We start from the raw sequence: 20,243 nt of genomic DNA, 5'->3' as shown, positions 1-20,243 counted from the left end.
AGACAGACGAAGTTCTTGGTATTTCGGAGAAGATAGATTTTGAAGATTCGGATACAGAAAGTGAGCAGAAAGAACCAGTAATCATGGGTGATCGTATAGTTCCAGCAGATCCAGCTTTTATGGACTTTTCTCGGCCTAAAATTGATGATATTCAGTCAAGCATCCTTCACCCGGCTATTCAGGCTAACACTTTTGAAATCAAACCGGGCACTATCCAGATGGTGCAAAATTCTGTTTCTTTTGGAGGTGCTGCTACTGAAGATCCCAACATGCACATCAGGAATTTTGTGGAGATTTGTAGTACTTTCAAATATAATGGTGTGACTATTTAGGCTATCGAGCTGAGGCTTTTCCCATTCTCACTGAGGGATAAAGCTAAGGACTGGTTACATTCTGAACCAGCTGGGTCCATCACTACTTAGCAAGATCTTGCGCAAAAGTTTCTGGTGAAGTTCTATCCAATGGCGAAAACTGCGGCTATGAGGAGTGCTCTTACTCAGTTTGCGCAGCAACCTACAGAATCTATGTGCGAAGCTTGGGAGCGCTACAAGGAGATATCGAGAAAGTGTCCACATCATGGTATGCCTATTTGGATGGTGATCACTAGTTTCTATAATGGTTTGGGGGCCCAATCTCAGCCCATGCTCGATGCAGCAGCTAGAGGAGCCTTATGGACCAAAAGCTATACTGAGGCTTATAATCTTATTGAGACTATGGCTGTAAATGAGCATCAGAACCCAACTCAAAGGATGATGCCTGGAAAGGTAGCAGGTATTCTGGAAGTTGATGCAGTACAACTATTGCAGCGCAGCTCCAAGCGCTGTCTATGAAGGTCGATTCTTTAGCCACCTATGGAGTCAATCAGATAGCTATGGTATGTGAGCTTTGTGGAGGTTCTCATGCTACGGATCAGTGTTCTCTTGTTAATGAATCTGTTCAGTATGTGAACAATTATCAGCGACCGCAGTAGCCTGTGCCAGCTACTTATCATCCTAACAACAGAAATCATCTAATTTTAGCTGGAGTAATAATCAGAATGCTATTCAGCAACCATATCAGCAAGGCATAAGTAAACAGTTTAATCCACCTGGATTCTAGCAACCACAACATTATGCTCAAAGGCAATCATATCCTCAACAAGGAGGTGCAGCTCCACCTTCTAGTGCTGATTTCGAGGATTCAAGTTGTTGTGCAAAAGTCAGGCTGTTTCTATCAAGACCTTGAAAAATCAAATCGGTCAAATAGCCAAAGCAGTGCTCAATCATCAACCCGGGACACTTCCCAGTGATACTGAAGTGCCAGGTAGGAAGGAAGCTAAAGAGCAAGTCAAGGCTATTACCTTAAGGTCTGGAAAAGTAGTTGATGCTGAAAAAGCAAAAGACGGAGAAGCTAAAGTTGGTGATGAAGAAGCTAAGCAAAAGGAGAAAGCGGCGGAACCAAGGAAGACTACTGTTGAACACACTCTGCCAGAGGGTAATACAAGGGAGAAATAGCTATATCCTCAACCACCTTTCCCTAAGAGATTGCAACAACAAAAGCTGGATAAGCAAGTTCGGTAAGTTTCTGGAGGTGTTCAAGAAACTTCACATCAATATACCTTTCGCTGAGGCTCGGGAGCAAATGCCTAGTTATGCGAAATTTATAAAGAATATTCTTTCAAGGAAGGTGAAACTGGATGACCTTGAGACCGTTGCTCTAACGGAAGAGTACAGTGCTGGGCTGCAACAAAAATTACCTCCAAAGCTTAAAGATCCGGGTAGCTTCACCATTCCTTGCACCATTGGCAAGCTGTCTTTTGACAAGTGCCTGTGTGATTTGGGAGCAAGCATCAATCTGATGCCATTGTCTATCTTCAAAAAGTTGAATTTGCCTGATCCAAAGCCCACCTACATGTCTCTACAATTGGCTGATCGTTCTATTACATACCCACGAGGCATAGTGGAGGATGTGCTAGTAAAGGTGGATAAGCTATTCTTTCCTGATGACTTTGTTATTCTGGATTTCGAGGAAGATAAGAAGATTTCCATCATTTTGGGAAGACCTTTCTTGGCTACAGGCCGTACCTTGATAGATGTGCAGAAAGGAGAACTTACTATGAGGGTGCAGGATCAGGATGTGACATTCAATGTATTCAAAGTGATGAAATTCCCTACAGAAGATGAGGAGTGCTTAAAGGTGGATTTGATTGATTCTGCAGTTACTTCAGAACTTGATCATATAGTAAGGTCTGATGCATTAGAGAAAGCCTTAGTGGGGACTTTGACAGTGATGATGAGGATGGCAATGAGAAACTAAAATATCTAAATGCTTCTCCTTGGAGGCGAAAGCTAGACATGCCATTTGAATCTCTTGGTACTTTTGACCTCAAAAATGTTGAAGGAAAGCTCAAACCATCTATTGAGGAAGCACCTACCTTGGAGCTTAAACCATTGCCTGAACACTTGAGGTATGCTTTTTTAGGTGATACATCTACTTTACCTGTTATTATTGCATCTGACCTTTCAGGTAGTGAGGAGGACAAGCTCTTGAAGATCTTGAGAGAATTCAAATTGGGTATCGAATGGACTAAGCAGACATCAAGGGGATCAGCCCTTCGTACTGCATGCATAAAATTCTGCTAGAGGAGGGTAGTAAGCCGACTGTTGAGCAACAGCGAAGACTTAATCCTATCATGAAAGAAGTGGTGAAGAAAGAAATTCTGAAGTGGCTGGATGCAGGAATCATTTATCCTATTTCTGACAGTTCTTGGGTGAGCCCCGTGCAATGTGTACCTAAGAAAGGAGGTATTACTGTGGTAGCAAATGAGAAGAATGAGCCCATCCCCATTCGAACAGTCAGGATGGAGGGTATGCATGGACTACAGAAAGTTGAACAAGGCCACAAGGAAGGATCACTTCCCTCTTCCATTTATTGATCAGATGCTTGACAGGTTGGCCGGTCATGAATATTATTGTCTTCTGGATGGCTACTCGGGGTATAATCAGATTTGTATTGCACCATAGGATCAAGAAAAGACTACCTTCACTTGTCCATTTGGCATGTTTGCTTTTCGCAGAGCTTCGTTTGGATTATGTGGCGCACCGGCCACATTTCAGAGATGTATGATGGCTATATTCTCTGATATGATTGGAAATAATGTCGAGGTGTTCATGGACGAATTCTCCGTCTTTGGACATTCGTATGATGAATGTTTGAATAATCTTCGTGCGGTGCTCAAAAGGTGTGTGGAAACTAATTTGGTGCTCAATTGGGAAAAATGTCATTTTATGGTGCGTGAAGGCATTATTCTTGGGCATAAGGTTTCTAGAAAGGGTCTTGAGGTGGACAAAGCCAAGGTGGGAGTCATTGAAAATCTTCCACACCTATTTCTATGAAAGGAATCCGTAGTTTTCTTGGTCATGCGGGTTTTTATCGGTGTTTCATCAAAGACTTTTCGAAGATATCTAAGCCGTTGTGCAACTTGCTCGAGAAGGATGTGCCTTTCAAATTCGATGATGAATGTTTGACGGCATTCGAGACTCTCAAGAGGAGTTTGATAATTGCACCAGTTATTACCGCACCTGGTTGGACAGAGCCTTTTGAGATGATGTGTGATGTGAGTGATTATGCGGTGGGCACAGTTCTTGGGCAGCACAAGAATAATCTCTTTCATGTGGTCTACTATGCTAGTAAGACTCTAAATGGAGCTTAAATGAACTACACCACTACTGAGAAGGAACTCTTGGCTATAGTCTTTGGTTTCGAAAAATTTTGATCTTATTTGCTTGGGACAAAGGTGACTGTGTTTACTGATCATGCGGCCATTCGTTATTTAGTTTCCAAGAAGGATTCGAAGCCTAGACTCATTTGTTGGGTGCTCTTGTTACAAGAATTTGAGTTAGAGATCAAGGATCGAAAGGGTATTGAGAATCAAGTAGCTGACCATCTCTCTAGATTGGAGAATCCTGATTCTACTTCACATGATAAGACATTGATCAATAAATATTCTCCGGATGAGCAGTTGTTCGTAGTTCAGGAGGAAGAGCCATGGTTCACAGATATTGTGAACTATCTTGTCAGCAATATAATGCCTCCTAATATGAATACAACTCAAAAGAAGAAATTTATGCATGAGGTGAAGTGGTATATGTGGGATGAACCGTATTTGTTTAGACAGGGAGTTGACCAGATCATCAGGAGATGTATCCCATTCTGTGAGACGGAGGGGATATTACGAGACTGCCACTCCACAGTTTATGGTGGACATTATGGTGGTGAGAAGACGGCAGCTCGTATTCTGTAAGCAGGTTTTTTTTGGCCTACTTTGTTTAAGGATGCTCATCAGTTCGTTTTAAGGTATGATCGTTGCCAAAGAGTGGGGATTCTCACGAGGAAGGATGAGATGCCGTTAAATGTGATGCTTGAAGTCGAGGACTTTGATATTTGGGGAATCGATTTCATGGGACCATTTATCTCATCCTGCAATAATCAGTACATCTTGCTGGCAGTCGATTATGTCTCAAAATGGGTAGAAGTCAAAGCTCTGCCGACGAATGATGCAAAGGTAGTGTTGAATTTTCTTCATAAGCAGATTTTCAGAAGGTTTGGAATGCCATGAGTAATCATAAGTGATGATGGGTCGCATTTCTGCAACCGTAAGTTCACTTCTATGATGCAGCGCTATAATATAAATCATCGTGTTGCTACTGCCTATCATCCACAAACGAATGGTCTAGCGGAAGTGTCTAATAGAGAGATCAAGCGCATTCTAGAGAAAGTTGTTTGTCCGTCAAGGAAAGATTGGTCTTTAAAGCTCGATGAAGCTGTTTGTGCTTACAGAACAGCATACAAAACTCCACTTGGGATGTCCCCATTTCAACTTGTGTATGGTAAGGGATGTCATTTACCTGCGGAGCTTGAGCATAAAGCCTATTGGGCGTTGAAGAAGTTGAACCTTGATCTAGATGCAGCTGGTAAAAAGCGAATGCTTCAGTTAAATGAACTTGATGAATTTCTACTCCAAGCGTATGAAAACAACAAAATGTACAAGGAAAAAGTGAAAAGGTGGCACGACATAAAGCTATATCCTAAGTCATTTGTGCCGGGGCAGCAAGTTCTTTTATTCAACTCTCGTCTCCGACTTTTTCCTGGAAAGTTGAAATCAAGGTGGTCTGGACCTTTTATTGTCAAAACTGTGTTTCCACATGGAGCGGTGGAGATTTTTGAGAATGATCTGGACCAAGCATTCAAGGTTAATGGTCAGCGTTTGAAGCATTACTATGGGGACACGGCAAACCGGGAAGTGGTTAGTGCCGTTTTATTGTCAACTTGAGTAAGGTACGCTACGTCAAGCTAATGACGAAAAAGAAGCGCTTCTTGGGAGGCAAACCATGATTTGTTGTTACAGGAACCCTTAGAAGTTAGTAACCTATCCAAAACCACAAAAAAATCAGAAAAACCAGGACAAAAAAATATTTTTCCAGAAGGTCCATGAGCGCCCGCTCAGCTTTGCTGAGCGACCGCTCAGGGCCCGACTGCTTGAATTTTTTTAGCCTAATAAAAAACAAAAAACATCAGAAAACATAAAAAATACAAACACAACCCCACTACCCACGAATTATCTTACCATTACCCACGTTTTTAACCCTCAAACCCACTCCTAATCAAATTTTAACCTAATCTCTACCCTATATATACATACAACTATTCCATATACTCCCCCATACATTTTCAAACCTTAAACTCTCTCCCATATTCAAAAACACAATTTTTAAGCACTTTTTCTCAGTTTCAATGGAACCCAAGAGATCCGGGACTATTGATAGCAGCAGCACTGTTCCTACTGCTGATTCTTCAAGGGGTACTGCTGCGAGGCCTCATTTGTTTGATAGGGCTGCTGAGGAGGAGTATACTAAGCTTCTGGGTAAGCCAATTTTGAAGGAGAGGGGATTCTTACCATCGGGGAGGGATGGTCAGTTATTGCCAATGATTGCTGAGAAGGGTTGGATTGCTTTTTGTGAGTCACCAGAGGCAGTTTCGATGAGAGTGGTTCGCGAGTTCTATGCGAATGTGAAGGATGAAAAGAATGGGTTTTCTGTTGTGCGGGGGATGACGGTAGATTATCACCCTGAGGCGATTCTCCGTGTGATTGGGCAGCGACAGAGGAAGCCCACGGAGGAGAATTGGAACGAGAAGACTGCTGCAGATTTTGACTTGGATTTGATTTGTGCTACTCTCTGTAGGCCGGGCATGGTTTGGACGTTCAAGACTGGGACTAACGAGTATCGTCATTTTCCGACGATTGCGATGAATAGGTATGCCCGTGCATGGAATGCCTTTATTTGTGCTAATATTCTGCCTACTTCACATGTACATGAGGTTACAGTTGAGCAAGCACAGTTGTTATGGGGTATTTTGAATGAGGAGTACTATGTGGACCTTGGTGAGTTCATCTACCAAGAAATTCTGAAGTTTTTGAGGGGGGCAAAGCACATGAACATCCCTTATGCATCCACGGTTACAAAGCTTTACCGAGCAGTGGGAGTTCACTGGCCATTTCACGAGCAGTTGCAGCTGCCGGCCGCTCCTATTGATTCCGGGACTCTGAATGTGATGCAGGAGTGGACTGGTGGAGAGCCCGAGGAGCATGGGTTGGGTTATCGTATTCCAAGAGGGCGTCCAGCACGTGGTACTACCATGGCGTGACCAGGGCGTGATGAGGCAGGTTCTTCTAGAGCTCAGGAGGGTGCTGGGATGGTTGATGCCCAGTATAGGAGGCTGTCGAGGAGGATGGATACTATGTACGAGACGCAGAGCAGGTTTGCTCAGGAGCTCACCCTTGCACTTGGGACTGCTTTTAGAGGCCTTGGAGCTGACATCCAGTGGCCCGTTTTTGGTGAGGACTATGCGTATCCGCCTCCTGATACCCCACCCTCTGAGGGTGATGATGATGATCTCTCCGAGTAGGTATACCCTGTGTTCCTTTCTACTACCTTCACTGGGGACAGTGAAGATTTTAAGTTTGGGGGTGGTAGTTAAAGGAATATTTTGTGTGTGTGACATATAGTTGCATATTCATGATAGTTTAGTTCATATAATTGCATATTTTTTCCATATAGTTTTTTTATTTTATTTTGTAGCTTTATTTATCATGTCATGTAGCTCATGCATATACCATGATCCCTTTTGCGTTGCTTTACCAATTGTTTGTGATGTTGATACGAGTGTAGTGATAGCGTTAAAGTGATGTTGAGTCTTGTAGGTTGACGTGCATGCTAGAAACACTTGTAATTTCACTAAGTCTTAGAGAATGCTTAAGGAATAGATTGTTGTCATGGGTTGATGGTTTTCAAGGTTAATCTATTGATTATGCTTAGAATTTATAATAGGTTCTTAGTGATAAAAGGCATGAAAAGAAAAATTGGAGTAAAAAGTGGAATTCATTGCTAATTGTGGCTAGGCGTCAAATGGCTAGTAGTTGGCTCGTATTTTTATGCGAGTAGTCTAGGTTTGAGCAAGATGGAGCGAAACGAACTTGCTCAGAAATTTTGAAAAAAAAGGAAAAAAAGAAAAAAAAGAAAAAAAAAAGAAGAAAAAAGAAGAAAAAATATAGAGAGTTAATGCATAATTGATCACAAGTGGGCTCTTTGGTATTCGAGTTACTAAGTTCTTAGGGGACTTTATGTCTAGTGACCTAAGGCTTTTATAGTCTGGGATCCGCTAACTTAACGCTCGCTACATGGATGTCATTGTATATGTATTTTGTGGACCTCACTCATTGCACGGTCAAATAAGAATTTGTTTGTTGTGTTAAATAAAAAGCATGATTCCGTAATAAGCTCCAGTAATCTTGAAGTGTTATAAGTCATTTTGTGCCCAGAAATTTATTCTTCGTATAATCATGTGATTACCTTGAGGATAGTCAAGTTATGATAATTGATCTAGTTTCAAAGCATATTTGTTAAGCATCCGCACACACCACGTTTCCGGCTGTATGTTAGTTTGCATGATTTGATTGATCTTTATTCGCCTAATTACATTTGTTGAGATGTCGTAAGTTGGTTGGTTTGGTCATAGTAAGGGAGATCGCTGCATTTCATATATATTGCATTCATGCATATTTTGTTTTGTTTTTGAGTCTGTGACGCTTGAGGACAAGCATCGATTTAAGTTTGGGGGTGTGATAAGTGGCATTTTATACCACTTAGAACGTCTTATAATGGCTTAAATTGATGTCTTGAAATCAAGTATTTTGTGTATTTGATGCGTTTTTCTAGTGTTTGTGCATTTCAGGGTATTACTTGCATTTGTGGAGAGATTTCATCAAGAATAAGCCTAGGCATGTGTTTGGCATTGCGCGTGGGAAGATAGGAGCAGAATGCAGTAAAGAACGGGAGTAAAAACATAGTTTTTTCCAGAAGGGGTCTGAGCCCCGCTCAGCTCTGCTGAGCGCCTGCTCAGGGATGTAATTTTAAATTATTATTTTTAGACTTCTAATTCTGTTGAGCTTCCAACTTCTGAGATAGCTGGGTTTTGTGGGACTCCTATATAAGTAGTTTTCAGAGACGTTTCACGTGTGTTGAATCGTAGTATTAATCGAGGAGCGAGGAGATAAGGAAGAAGACCGTTTTAGCACATCGAAACGAAGAGGAAGCATATTTTGTTGTGATTCTTTATTTCGTTGTAACGTTGGATGCTAGTTTTCTTTACTTTGAACCTATTTACTCTTATGACGTACTCTAGTGTAATATAAGTAGTTTTAGTTATTGTTCGCGTGTGTTATTATCATGTTTTTATATGAACCCATGGTGACGATGAGTTCAATCATGGGCTAATCATAATCATGGGGTCGTAACGGATTTGCTATAGAATTCTTTAGTTAGTTGTTTAATACCTTAGTGTGTGATGATTGTATGATATCTAGTATTGGTTGTGCTTATTCATCTTATGTGCGTCGCGAACATATAAGATAGGGTGTTAATCTCTTGTGAAGCGACGGTGGATCTTGAGGTTTAGAACTTGCCATGCTAGCATAGGTTCATGTATATGTATGCATGATTAGTGGGTAACTCTAACCGTTTTACTTACCCTGTGTAATCATAAGAAATAACTTGTGCTTAAATCGTTATGTTGTCAAATTCTGTAGACATATAGGGTCTCAACATAATTGATGCCTATTCAACTTCTGTCTTAATTGTGGATGCTTGGTAGAATGGTATTAGTACAACGAAAGTTGGATTTTATCAGTTTCGTGTTGTTCGATTAATATCATCACTGTTACATGCTAAGGGTAATAACAATAACTATTGAAGGAAGTAGTAATGAAGTTGTGATCTCATGTGTGTTTTAATATTGTTAATTCAAGTGTCAATTAAGTGTTTAATTTTCATAGTTAATTGTAGTTAATAATTAGTTAATCAAATCTAAGTGTTATTGTCTTAACATTGAGAAGTAATTATACATTGGTGAGTAAGTGTTAATTGAACATAATTAGTCTGAGTCTCTTTGGGAACGAACTAGAAAGTATTCTATATTACTTGTGAACGCGTATACTTTTGTGTGTTATTAGCGTGTGTTTCTCCCTAACAATGTTCAGGACATATGACTGGAAATAAAGCCCTGCTATCAGACTTTGTGGAGAAAGCTGGGCCAGGTATTTCTTATGGAGATGGCAACATGGGAAAAACTCTGGGATATGGCAATATCAATCTTGGGAATGTCATCATTGAAAAAGTAGCTCTGGTCTCATGACTTAAACACAATCTGCTGAGTGTTAGTCAAATCTGTGACAGAGGTTATCATGTGGATTTCTTTGAAGAACACTGTGAAATTGTAAGCAAATCTATAGGCAAAGTCGTCTGAAGGGATACAGGCATGGTAACATTTATGAAGCCAAGCTTTCAACAAGTTCTGATGGTTCTGCAATCTGTCTGTTAAGTGTAACATCAATTGAAGAAAGCTGGGATTGGCACAAGAAACTCTCTCATTTAAATTTTAACAATATAAATGAACTAGTCAAGAAAGATCTTGTGAGAGGACTGCCAAAATCAGTATTTGCTCCTGATGGGCTTTGTGATTCTTGTCAGAAGGCAAAATAAAGAAAATCTTCATTCAAGAGCAAGACTGAATCATCAATTCTTGAGCCTTATCACCTATTATATGTTGATCTATTTGGTCCAGTTAATGTCATGTCTATTGCAAAGAAGAAATATGTTATGGTCATAGTGGATGAGTTCACCAGATACACATGGGTGTATTTCTTGCACACAAAAAGTGAAACTGCATCTATCTTGATTGATCATGTCAAACAACTGGATAAATTGGTCAAAGACTCTGTGAAAATCATAAGGAGTGATAATGGCACTGAGTTCAAGAATTTGATCATGGAAGGGTTCTGCAAATACCATGGAATAAAGCAGGAATTTTCTGCTCCTGGAACTCCACAGTAAAATGGAGTTGTTGAAAGAAAGAATAGAACTCTTATTGAAGTTGCACGAACTATGCTTGATGAAGCAAAGTTGCCAACCTACTTTTGGGCTGAAGTTGTGCAGACTGCTTCTTTTACTCAGAATGCAACACTTATCAACAAGCATGGAAAAACACCATATGAGAAGGTGAAGAAAAATAAGCCAAATCTGAAGTACTTTCATGTATTTGGATGCAAATGTTTTGTTCTTAAGACTCATCCTGAACAGCTATCCAAATTTGATCTAAAAGATGATGAAGAAATTTTTGTTGGATATCCACTTTCCACAAAAGCCTTCAAAGTCTACAATTTAAGAACAAGGGTTGTCATGGAATCTATCAATGTCTCTTTTGATGATAAGAAAATTACTGGACTTGAAGATTTCAATGAACATGATCAGCTGAGATTCTAAAATGAAGTTTTAAATTCTGATTCTGTAAATCCTAATAGTCTAAATCCTGACAGTCTAAATCCTGATACTGCAAACTCTAATGGATTAAACTCTGATGTTATTGAAACTGTGGTGACTATGCCAAAGGAAAATGCACCTGTGTAGGGGGAGCATATTGAAGATCCAACCACATCTCAAGAAGCATCAGAACCTATAACAGGCTCTTCAAGTTCTGATGAGCCAAGTTCTGGAAACTCAAATTCTGAAGGATCCAACTCAGAGAGCATAATTTCAGGGGGAGCATCAGAAAATGTTGATGGAGACAGCATGGATCATGAGGGAGCATCCAGTTCTAGAAATAACCTTCCATCTACAAGGAAGTGGACTAACGCACATACACCTGACTTAATTATTGGAAATCCTGATACAGGTTTCAGAACTAGAACAGCTACATCAAATGAATGTCTCTATCATTCTTTTCTTTCTCAGACTAAACTAAAGAAAGTGGAAGAAGCTCTTCAAGATGCTGATTGGGTGCAAGCAATGCAGGAAGAGTTAAATGAATTTGAAAGAAATAAAGTCTGGACCCTAGTGCCAAGACCAAAGAACAGGTCTGTTGTTGGTACAAAGTGGGTGTTCAGAAACAAAACTGACAGTGATGGCATAATTACAAGGAATAAAGCAAGGCTGGTTGCAAAAGGATACTCTCAACATGAGGGAATTAATTATGATGAAACATTTGCACCAGTTGCTAGATTGGAAGTCATAAGGATATTTTTGGCTTATGCTGCTCACAAGAAGTTTAAAGTCTTTCAAATGGATGTGAAAAGTGCTTTTCTTAATGGAGAATTGGAAGAGGAAGTATATGTTGAACAACATCCAGGCTTTGTAGATCCCAAATTTCCCAATCATGTCTACAGGCTTGATAAAGCACTTTATGGCCTTAAGCAAGCTCCAAGAGCTTGGTATGAGACTTTAGCTCAATTTCTTCTGGAAAGTGGATTTAACAGAGGGACCATTGACAAAACTTTATTCTACCTCAACCATGGAAATGACTTACTTTTGGTGCAGATATATGTTGATGATATCATTTTTGGTTCTACAAATGACAGACTTTGTAAGAAGTTTGCCAAGCTGATGCAGTCAAGATATTAAATGAGTATGATGGGAGAACTTAACTATTTTCTGGGCCTTCAAGTCAAGCAGAATGAAGAAGGAACTTTTATTTGTCAATCTAAGTACACCAGAAATTTGTTAAAGAAGTTTGGAATGCAAGATTGTTCAAATGCATCCACTCCTATGGCCACTGCAACAAAGTTGGATAAGGATACTGGTAAATCAGTAGATATTATTGATTACAGAGGTATAATTGGCTCTCTACTCTAACTGCAAGTAGACCTGATATCATGTATGCTACCTGTCTATGTGCAAGATTTCAAGCAGATCCAAGAGAACCTCACTTGACAACTGTGAAAAGAATTTTCAAGTACCTTAAGGGTACAGCTGATCTGGGATTGTGGTATCCTAGAGAATCAGACTTTAAGCTAATAGGTTACTCAGATGCAGATTATGCAGGATACAAAATTGACAGGAAAAGCACAAGTGGAAGCTGCCAATTTCTTGGAGGCAGATTGGTTTCTTGGTTTAGCAAGAAACAGAAGTCAATTTCCACATCAACTGTAGAAGCATAATACATTGCTGCAGGAAGCTGTTGTGCACAGATTCTTTGGATGAAGAATCAGTTACTGGATTATGGGTTAGAATTTTTTAAAATCCCTATTTACTGTGATAATCAAAGTGCTATTGCTATGACAGGTAATCCAGTTCAACACTCATTGACAAAGCACATCAGCATTAGGTACCACTTCATAAGGGAACATGTGGACGAAGGTACAGTGGAATTACATTTTGTTCCAACAGATCAACAACTAGCAGATATATTCACAAAACCACTGTGTGAAGCTATTTTTACAAGATTGGTAAATGAACTTGGAATGGTTTCAGGTTCTTTCTCTAAATCTGCCTAGTTTATGTTCTGATACATCAGACTTTATGATCAGTATTTACAGATATTACTATCTTTGTGTATTCTGTGCTTAAATTGAAATTTGCTTAAGTGCTGATTGTTGTCTGATGTGAATTTCTAAACTCTGATAGTGATATGAATGTTTTTGTGACTATTCAATCTAATGAGGATAACTGTGATAGATGCTGAGTAGTCTTTAATATACTAAAGATCCCATATATGAAGTAATTGTTTATGTGGAAATCTTTTAACATAAGAAAATTCTGATATTGAGCTTAGTTAAGTTTACTTTGTGTATCTTATTACTAAGTCAAAAACTAGAATAATGCTTCTTATCTGTTAAGTTCTGATGTTTGTAAATCTGATGAATGTACTAAGTGCTGATAAGCCTCACTTATCAAAAGAAAAAGAAAAAGAAAAGAAATAAATATCAGGTACTCCTTTGAGATCTAGAGTAAAAATGTGGAAGGGAAGACCCAAGTGCATTGCTGGTATTAAGTAATATGTATTAGAAAAGCAAAATAAAATTTTCTTGGTGACTTTTCACACTCTATGATTACTGGAGAAATACTCTGATAACAGCATAAATTATGATAAGCAGTCGTGACTCACTTACACTGAGAAGCCACTGTAAAATGGAATTTCAAAAGATGCATGAAATGAGCACAAAACAGTTGAGGTGGACTCATGCATGAACTCATTCTACAGTAAACTTCAGAATAATGACAGATTTTAAGCAAAGTTCTTAGTTATGCCTTATTTCTAAGATGTACTGAAGTGAATCAGACTTTACTCTTTGTCTGATATTTAGCTTAATGCACACACATACACTCCATATGAATGATGAAAATTACTGTGGTGATAAATGTTGTTTTAGATGAACAGTTTATGTGTCAGATTGCATAAATTATGAGGACAAGTTCTGATGGAAGTTCTGATGATTAAGTTCTGATGTAACCATATCAGTATTTGTGTGAAGAATTACAGGAATAAAAATTCACTTTTCGAGTTAAGGAGCCATATTCTGATGACTTTTAAGTTCTGATAATAATCAAGTTCTGATGCTGTCGTGGCAGTATTTATTTACTTGGTTTATTTTTGGTCATTACTTGAACGATCATATTTTTACAGAATATTGGTTTATGTGAGATAAAACAGTCATAATCATTATGGGTTAGTGGTTAGCGTGTATGTCCTAAAAAACCTGCATGCGCACAGTAATTGTTATTATTTCTCGTGCCCATTAACTCTGGCTTTAGATCTTTTACGGACTGTTATTATTACACATCAGTCTAGGGAGTCGAGGGGTCATTAATTTTACTTGTAATTTTTAACCAGTCCTCGCGTCCCTTGGTATTCTATTGGCTGTTTAAACCGACCATTCATTCCAGCCAAAACATCTTTCATTTTCTCACAAACTCACTCTCCTTTTCTTCTCATCAATAAAAATGGTTCGTTTCAACTTGTTCCTGAACTATAAAACCTTTAACATCGAGTTGAGTTGTGATGAATGGCAACAGGAGTGGAATGTCACCGCCATTCCTGAAGAGCTTTTGAACTCAGTTCTACAAGAGGTTCACAGAGAACTCTTGTTCTTTTCAATGGAGTACCATCTCCATCTTGATAGGTTGGAAGAGGAAAGGAGAGAAGCTCTCCGTCAGCAAGAACGGATCATCCATCTTGCAGTGCTCTTCGTCAGCAGCAGAAGGAGCTAGTCGTTCGGTCTTCTTAGACTAGGACTAAGGCTGTTGATGTTAAGAATCGTAGAATAGGACTATCTTGTAATTTTTGCATGTAATTGATAAATTTCATGAAATGTACTCATCTGATATATCAATGAAATTTTCTTTAATTGCAAGATTTGTTCTTTGTTTCTCAAATTATGTGACTGTGCATGTTTAATTGCAATTTATTAATCTTTACTTCATCGATTTTTAATTTTATTTTATGATGAATGTTTTGATTAAATTCTGTTGATTTGAGGAAACAACTGAGGAACAGGTTTCCATATCAGAACCTATTGTTATAGAAGCTGAGAAGGTCTCTTCTCAGAAAGATACTGTAACTGGGAATTCTAGGCCCCTCAAAAGGCTTAGAAAGTTAAATTCTGATGATAAAGCTCCTACAGTGTCTCCACCTTTGAAGAAATTGAAGAAACAGAGAGCTCACAGGGACATGATTGAGTCAGATTTAGAGAATGTAGTGGAAGCAGCTAAGGAAGGGGATCAGGAATCTCTGATCCCAATAGAACCAATTGTTATTAAATCACTTCGTTCTGTGCAACCAGAAACTGCTCAAGATAGAATATCTACACCTCCTATGTCACCTATAGTTAATCCTGTACATACTGAAGAACCAGGTACAAGTGCTGAAATTGATATTCATAACTTGATTGTGCCTAAGGTTTTGTACTTGGAAGCTCCACCAATTCAACTCACTCCACCAACAACACCAATTTTGGATGTTGATTAGAACCTGGCTGTAGATCAAAATTTAGAGGATGATGTTGAAGCCTCTACAACCTCACATACTGCTATTTTATCAGAGGATGCTGATACTGCAGGATCTGCAAGTTCTGATACTGCCAATGAGGAAACTACTGGTGAAGCTGCTACCGATCTAAATGTTGCTGCAGCTGGTCCATCAGGACATGCACCTCGACAAACAGTTAATAAAACTGATCTAATCAAGAAGTGCGTTAAGGAAGCACCGGTACCTTGGAGTGAAACTCCTAGAGGAAAAGAATGGACTAAGGAATGGAACACAGTTAGTTTTGTTCCTTCTGAAAAGATTCTTGCTGAGCATCTGGAAAAAGCTAATGAAATGCTGTTAAATGATGATTTCAAGGCACATCTGAGAGTTACTATATTGAGTACTAGGTACCTTCAAGGTCAATACTCAACAACTCATGCCAAGGTGAATAAAATTCAAGAAACCTTGATCCAGCAAGATATGAATATGAAACTTGAAAAGAACAGATTTTTCAAGCCAGCCTTTGACAGAATTGCCTACATTGAGAAAACTCAGGAGAAGCAACAAACTCAGATTGATGAAATTCTAAAGAATCAAGCTTCTCATCAAACTCAACTCAATGAGATCCAATCCTCAGTAGAATTGCTTGTCTCTCTTCTTTTACCTGTTGATGCCAAAAAGGGGGAGAAAGCGATTAAGTCCAAATGCAAATCTATTCAGACACTGAAGGGAAAGGATGATGGAAATGATGACCAGGGAAACTCTGGTAAGGGTAGAGGTCAAGGTCAAGGCAAAGGATTTTCATCAAGTAAAGCTAGAATTACAAGTCAAGGAACAAGTTCTGATACTGGGAGAAGAATAAGTTCTGATACTGGTAAAAGGATAAGTTCTGGTGAACATCTGGAACTTGATGAAGAAATTTCAAAGGAATTATTTCTTAAAAAAAATCCAGGAATGGACTTTGAGAGTCTAAAGGAAGAAGAAGCTAGACTCAAAGCAGAAGGTGTCAAGAAAAAATCTAAAGCTTCTGTTGTTGAAAAAAATTTCCAAAGCCTAAACTATTGTGATAAAGGAAAGAACAAATTCTGAGGCAACCAAAGTCAAATCACAAGTGGAAATTGATCCAAGGTCCAAGGGCAAATAAAAAGTTGATGAACCTGTAAAGGTTTATATGCTAGTCATGGATGAATAAATAACTGAAGAAGATGTTAATCTTACTCCGATTTCAAAGAAGAATTTTCAAACAACCTCTGATATGGCTCATGTTGTTCAGAGTCAAGATGTAGTAAGTTCTGATATGACAGTGAAGCAAGCAACCTCTGACATAGCTCAAGTTGACTTGATATCAGAAGTTAAGGAAAAGGAGACCTCTGACATTGCTCATGTTAAACCTTCAAAGATACTCCTACCAGGATTCACCAAAGCTAAACAGACTCAACCTTTGAAGACTGCAACAAGTGGTTTTGAAGCAAGTGTTATTACAGGAAAGGAAGCAAGAGATAAATCTGGATTGGGTAGTTCTGATGAAAGAAGAGTACACAACACTACCAATGATCCAACTTCCTTAAGTGAACCATGAAGGGTTTTTAGCACATAAACGCAACGAAAACATAAATTTAAATCTTAAAAAAACTGAAACCCTCCGCAGGATCCATGCAAAATATAATATTTAATTCGTAGTTCAGTATGTTTACCTTAAGAAGCTTTACGTTAATGGAAAGATGGAGGTCTTTAATAGCGATCCAAAAATGATGAACGGAAATCCCTAGCAGCTGCTCCTCAAGTGTGAAGCACTCCACCGGCATCCACCAAGAGTACAATATGATGGAGGAGGAAGAGATTGAGAGAATTAGTTGCCTCCCTCTTGTTCTACTTTAGAACTAGGGTTAATTATTTGGGTTGAGGCAAATAGGGTTTATAATAGTATATTTATAGGCAAAATTTTCAGCTGAAAATTTTCCATAAAATATTATTATTATTAACCCTTTAATTGATTATTCTTATTAACCAATTAACTAATAATTAAAACACCTTTTAATCATTAATCCATTTTCTAAACACTTTAGAAAAATAATTCCCTCACTTGATTTAATTTCTAAAATTAAATTCATATTAATAATATTAAGAATTAATTAAATCTCATTTAATCAATTATTAAATCTGCTATTTAATTATTTATTTCATAAATAAATAATTACCAGCCATTATTAATTAATTCCTCCACCATTAAATCATTCTCTTTTATGGTGTGACCCTGTAGGTTCAATATTAAGCCGGTAGTAGAAATAAATAATAATAAAACTATTTTATCATTATTTATATAAATTCTCTAATTCATTAAATATGATTAATTAATAAATTAATCATATTTATTCTACATCGTGAGGGATACTTCTCAGCATATCGCGACTATCCGGATAATACGAATTCACTGCTTAGAATACCAAGAACCTATTCAGTGAGTAGTTACCGTACAATCAATTCCTTCTACCCTTCAATGTCACGATTAAATACAAGGCATGGAACTTGTGTCAAGCATATCTTATTTAATCATTTGCTTTTCCATTCACTATGTTTAGTTCTATTTAATGTAAATTAGAAACTCATTTATAATTTCATTCACTCTGGCCAGAGATTCCTGAACTAGCATAAGTGGATCAGCATTGAACATTCTCTTCCTTTACTGGAAGGGGTAGATCCTTTATTGATCATACACTATCTTCGTGTACAAATTCCTATACCCAGTAGAGCCCTTATAATTATCCCTAGAGACTAAGAACTAAACCAAAGCATAGTTCAGTGTACACAAGATGACTATGATGACCTCAAGTCTAAGGATACTTGTACAACTATCACTATGTGAACAACTGCTGACACGTGAGTGAACTCCATCAGTTGTTCAGCTGTGTGAGTCATGTTCAGTGAACTTATTCTATAATAATCACCTACATACTAGCTATAGTGTCACCACACAAATGTCTATGAGAACAGACATCCTTCATAATGAAGCAAGCATAGTATGTACCGATCTTTGCGGATTACTAATTACCAGTTAGTAATCCTATGACCAGGAAATATTTAAGTTTAGAGTTATCATCTTTTAGGTCTCATTATTATGATCTCATCATAATCCATAAAAAGCTTTACTCTAAACTATGGTATATCTTATTTAAACACTTAAATAGATAAAGCCCGCAATGAAACCAAAATAAGTCTTTTATTAATATCAATGAAATCAAAACAGATTACACAAAAGTTATTCCTAAATCATCATACATGATTGGACTTAACATATATCTCTTTAAATCTCCCACTTGTACTAAAGCCAATCACTCTGGTATCTAATACCCATCTTGTCTTTATGACGATCAAAGTGACTTTGAGAAAGTGGCTTTGTGAGTGGGTCTGCTACGTTGTTATGTGTGTCAACTCTCTTGACGTCTCCTCTTTCAATACAATACAAGAAATGTTACCGCGCTCCCACTATCCTTTTTGTAGACACATGGTTCATCTATGTTTTTGATAAAATCAAACTCTTTGATTGTCTCATCAAAACGGATGTTCCATCTACGAGAAGCTTGCTTTAAACCATATATGGTTCGCAGCAGCTTACACACTAGGTGTTCATTTCCCTTGGAAAGAAAACCCTCTGGCTGTGTCATATACACTTCCTCTTCAAGTTTCCCATTGAGGAAGGCCGTTTTCATGTCCATTTTCCAGATCTCATAGTCATAGTAAGCAGCAATCACAAGCAAAATCCGGATTGATTTTAACAGGGCTACATGCAAAAAAGTTTCATCAAAGTCAATCCCTTGCCTTTGTCTGAATCCTTTTGCCACGAGCCTGGCCTTATAGGTCTCCACCTGCCCATCTGCTCCAATCTTTCTTTTGTATACCCATTTGCACCCAATAGGCTTAACACCTTCAGGCGCCTCAACCAGAGTCCATACTTGGTTGGTATACATAGATTCCATTTCGGATTTCATGGCACTATGCCATTTCTCTGAGTCAACACAACTCATAGCCTCATTATAGGTCATAGGGTCGCCATCATCAATGATTGACAACTCATTGTCATTCTCAATGACAAGGCCATAATACCTCTCAGGTTGGCGAGACACTCTCCCTGACCTACGAATGGGCTGTTCCACAGAAGGTTGTTCAGTCTGAGCAGGTGTTTCCACTTGATTCGTAGTAGTTTGTGCTTCTTGAACTTCATCAAGTTCAATTTTGCTCCCACTATTTCCTTCAAGGATAAACCGCTTTTCCAAGAAGGTAGCATGTCTGGAGACAAACACCCGATGATCGGTGTAAAAGTAATACCCCAAAGTCTCTTTAGGATATTCCACAAAATTACATTTTACAGATCGAGATTCCAGCTTATCTGGGTCAACTTTCTTGACATAAGCTGGACATCCCCAAATCTTAACGCGTTTAAGACTCGGTTTCCTTTATTTCCATATCTCATATGGAGTTTGAGGAACAGATTTGGAAGGCACCTTATTCAGTAAATATGCTGAGGTTTCCAATGCATAACCCCACAGGAATACTGGAAGATTTGTATAGCTCATCATGGACCGAACCATGTCTAACAAAGTTCGATTTCTCCTTTCAGATACCCCATTCAACTGTGGAGTATATGGAGGAGTCCACTGGGAGACTATACCATTTTCTTTGAGATAAGCTAGAAACTCTCCATTCAAGTATTCACCACCTCGATCTGATCGAAGAGTTATAATACTATGTTTGGTTTGTTTCTCCACTTCATACTTATATTCTTTGAACTTTTCAAAGGCTTCAGACTTGTGTTTCATCAAATACACATATCTGAATCTAGATCGATCATCTATGAAAGCAATGAAGTATGAAAATCCACCCATGGCTTGCGTAGACATTGGTCCATATACATC

The 20,243-nt window shown here is 38.4% G+C and overlaps 1 non-coding gene across 1 annotated transcript; it reads right to left on the bottom strand.

The window, feature by feature from the left end:
• Positions 1 to 476: 476 nt before the first annotated feature.
• On the bottom strand, positions 477 to 583 carry LOC141662685 (small nucleolar RNA R71). Its single transcript, XR_012550786.1, has one exon. It is a non-coding gene; the product is annotated as a small nucleolar RNA R71 (small nucleolar RNA).
• Positions 584 to 20,243: the final 19,660 nt, after the last annotated feature.

Source organism: Apium graveolens, chromosome 5 (assembly GCF_009905375.1).
Source record: "Apium graveolens cultivar Ventura chromosome 5, ASM990537v1, whole genome shotgun sequence".
Taxonomy (NCBI): domain Eukaryota; kingdom Viridiplantae; phylum Streptophyta; class Magnoliopsida; order Apiales; family Apiaceae; genus Apium; species Apium graveolens.
This window is presented reverse-complemented; position numbering and strand designations above follow the sequence as displayed.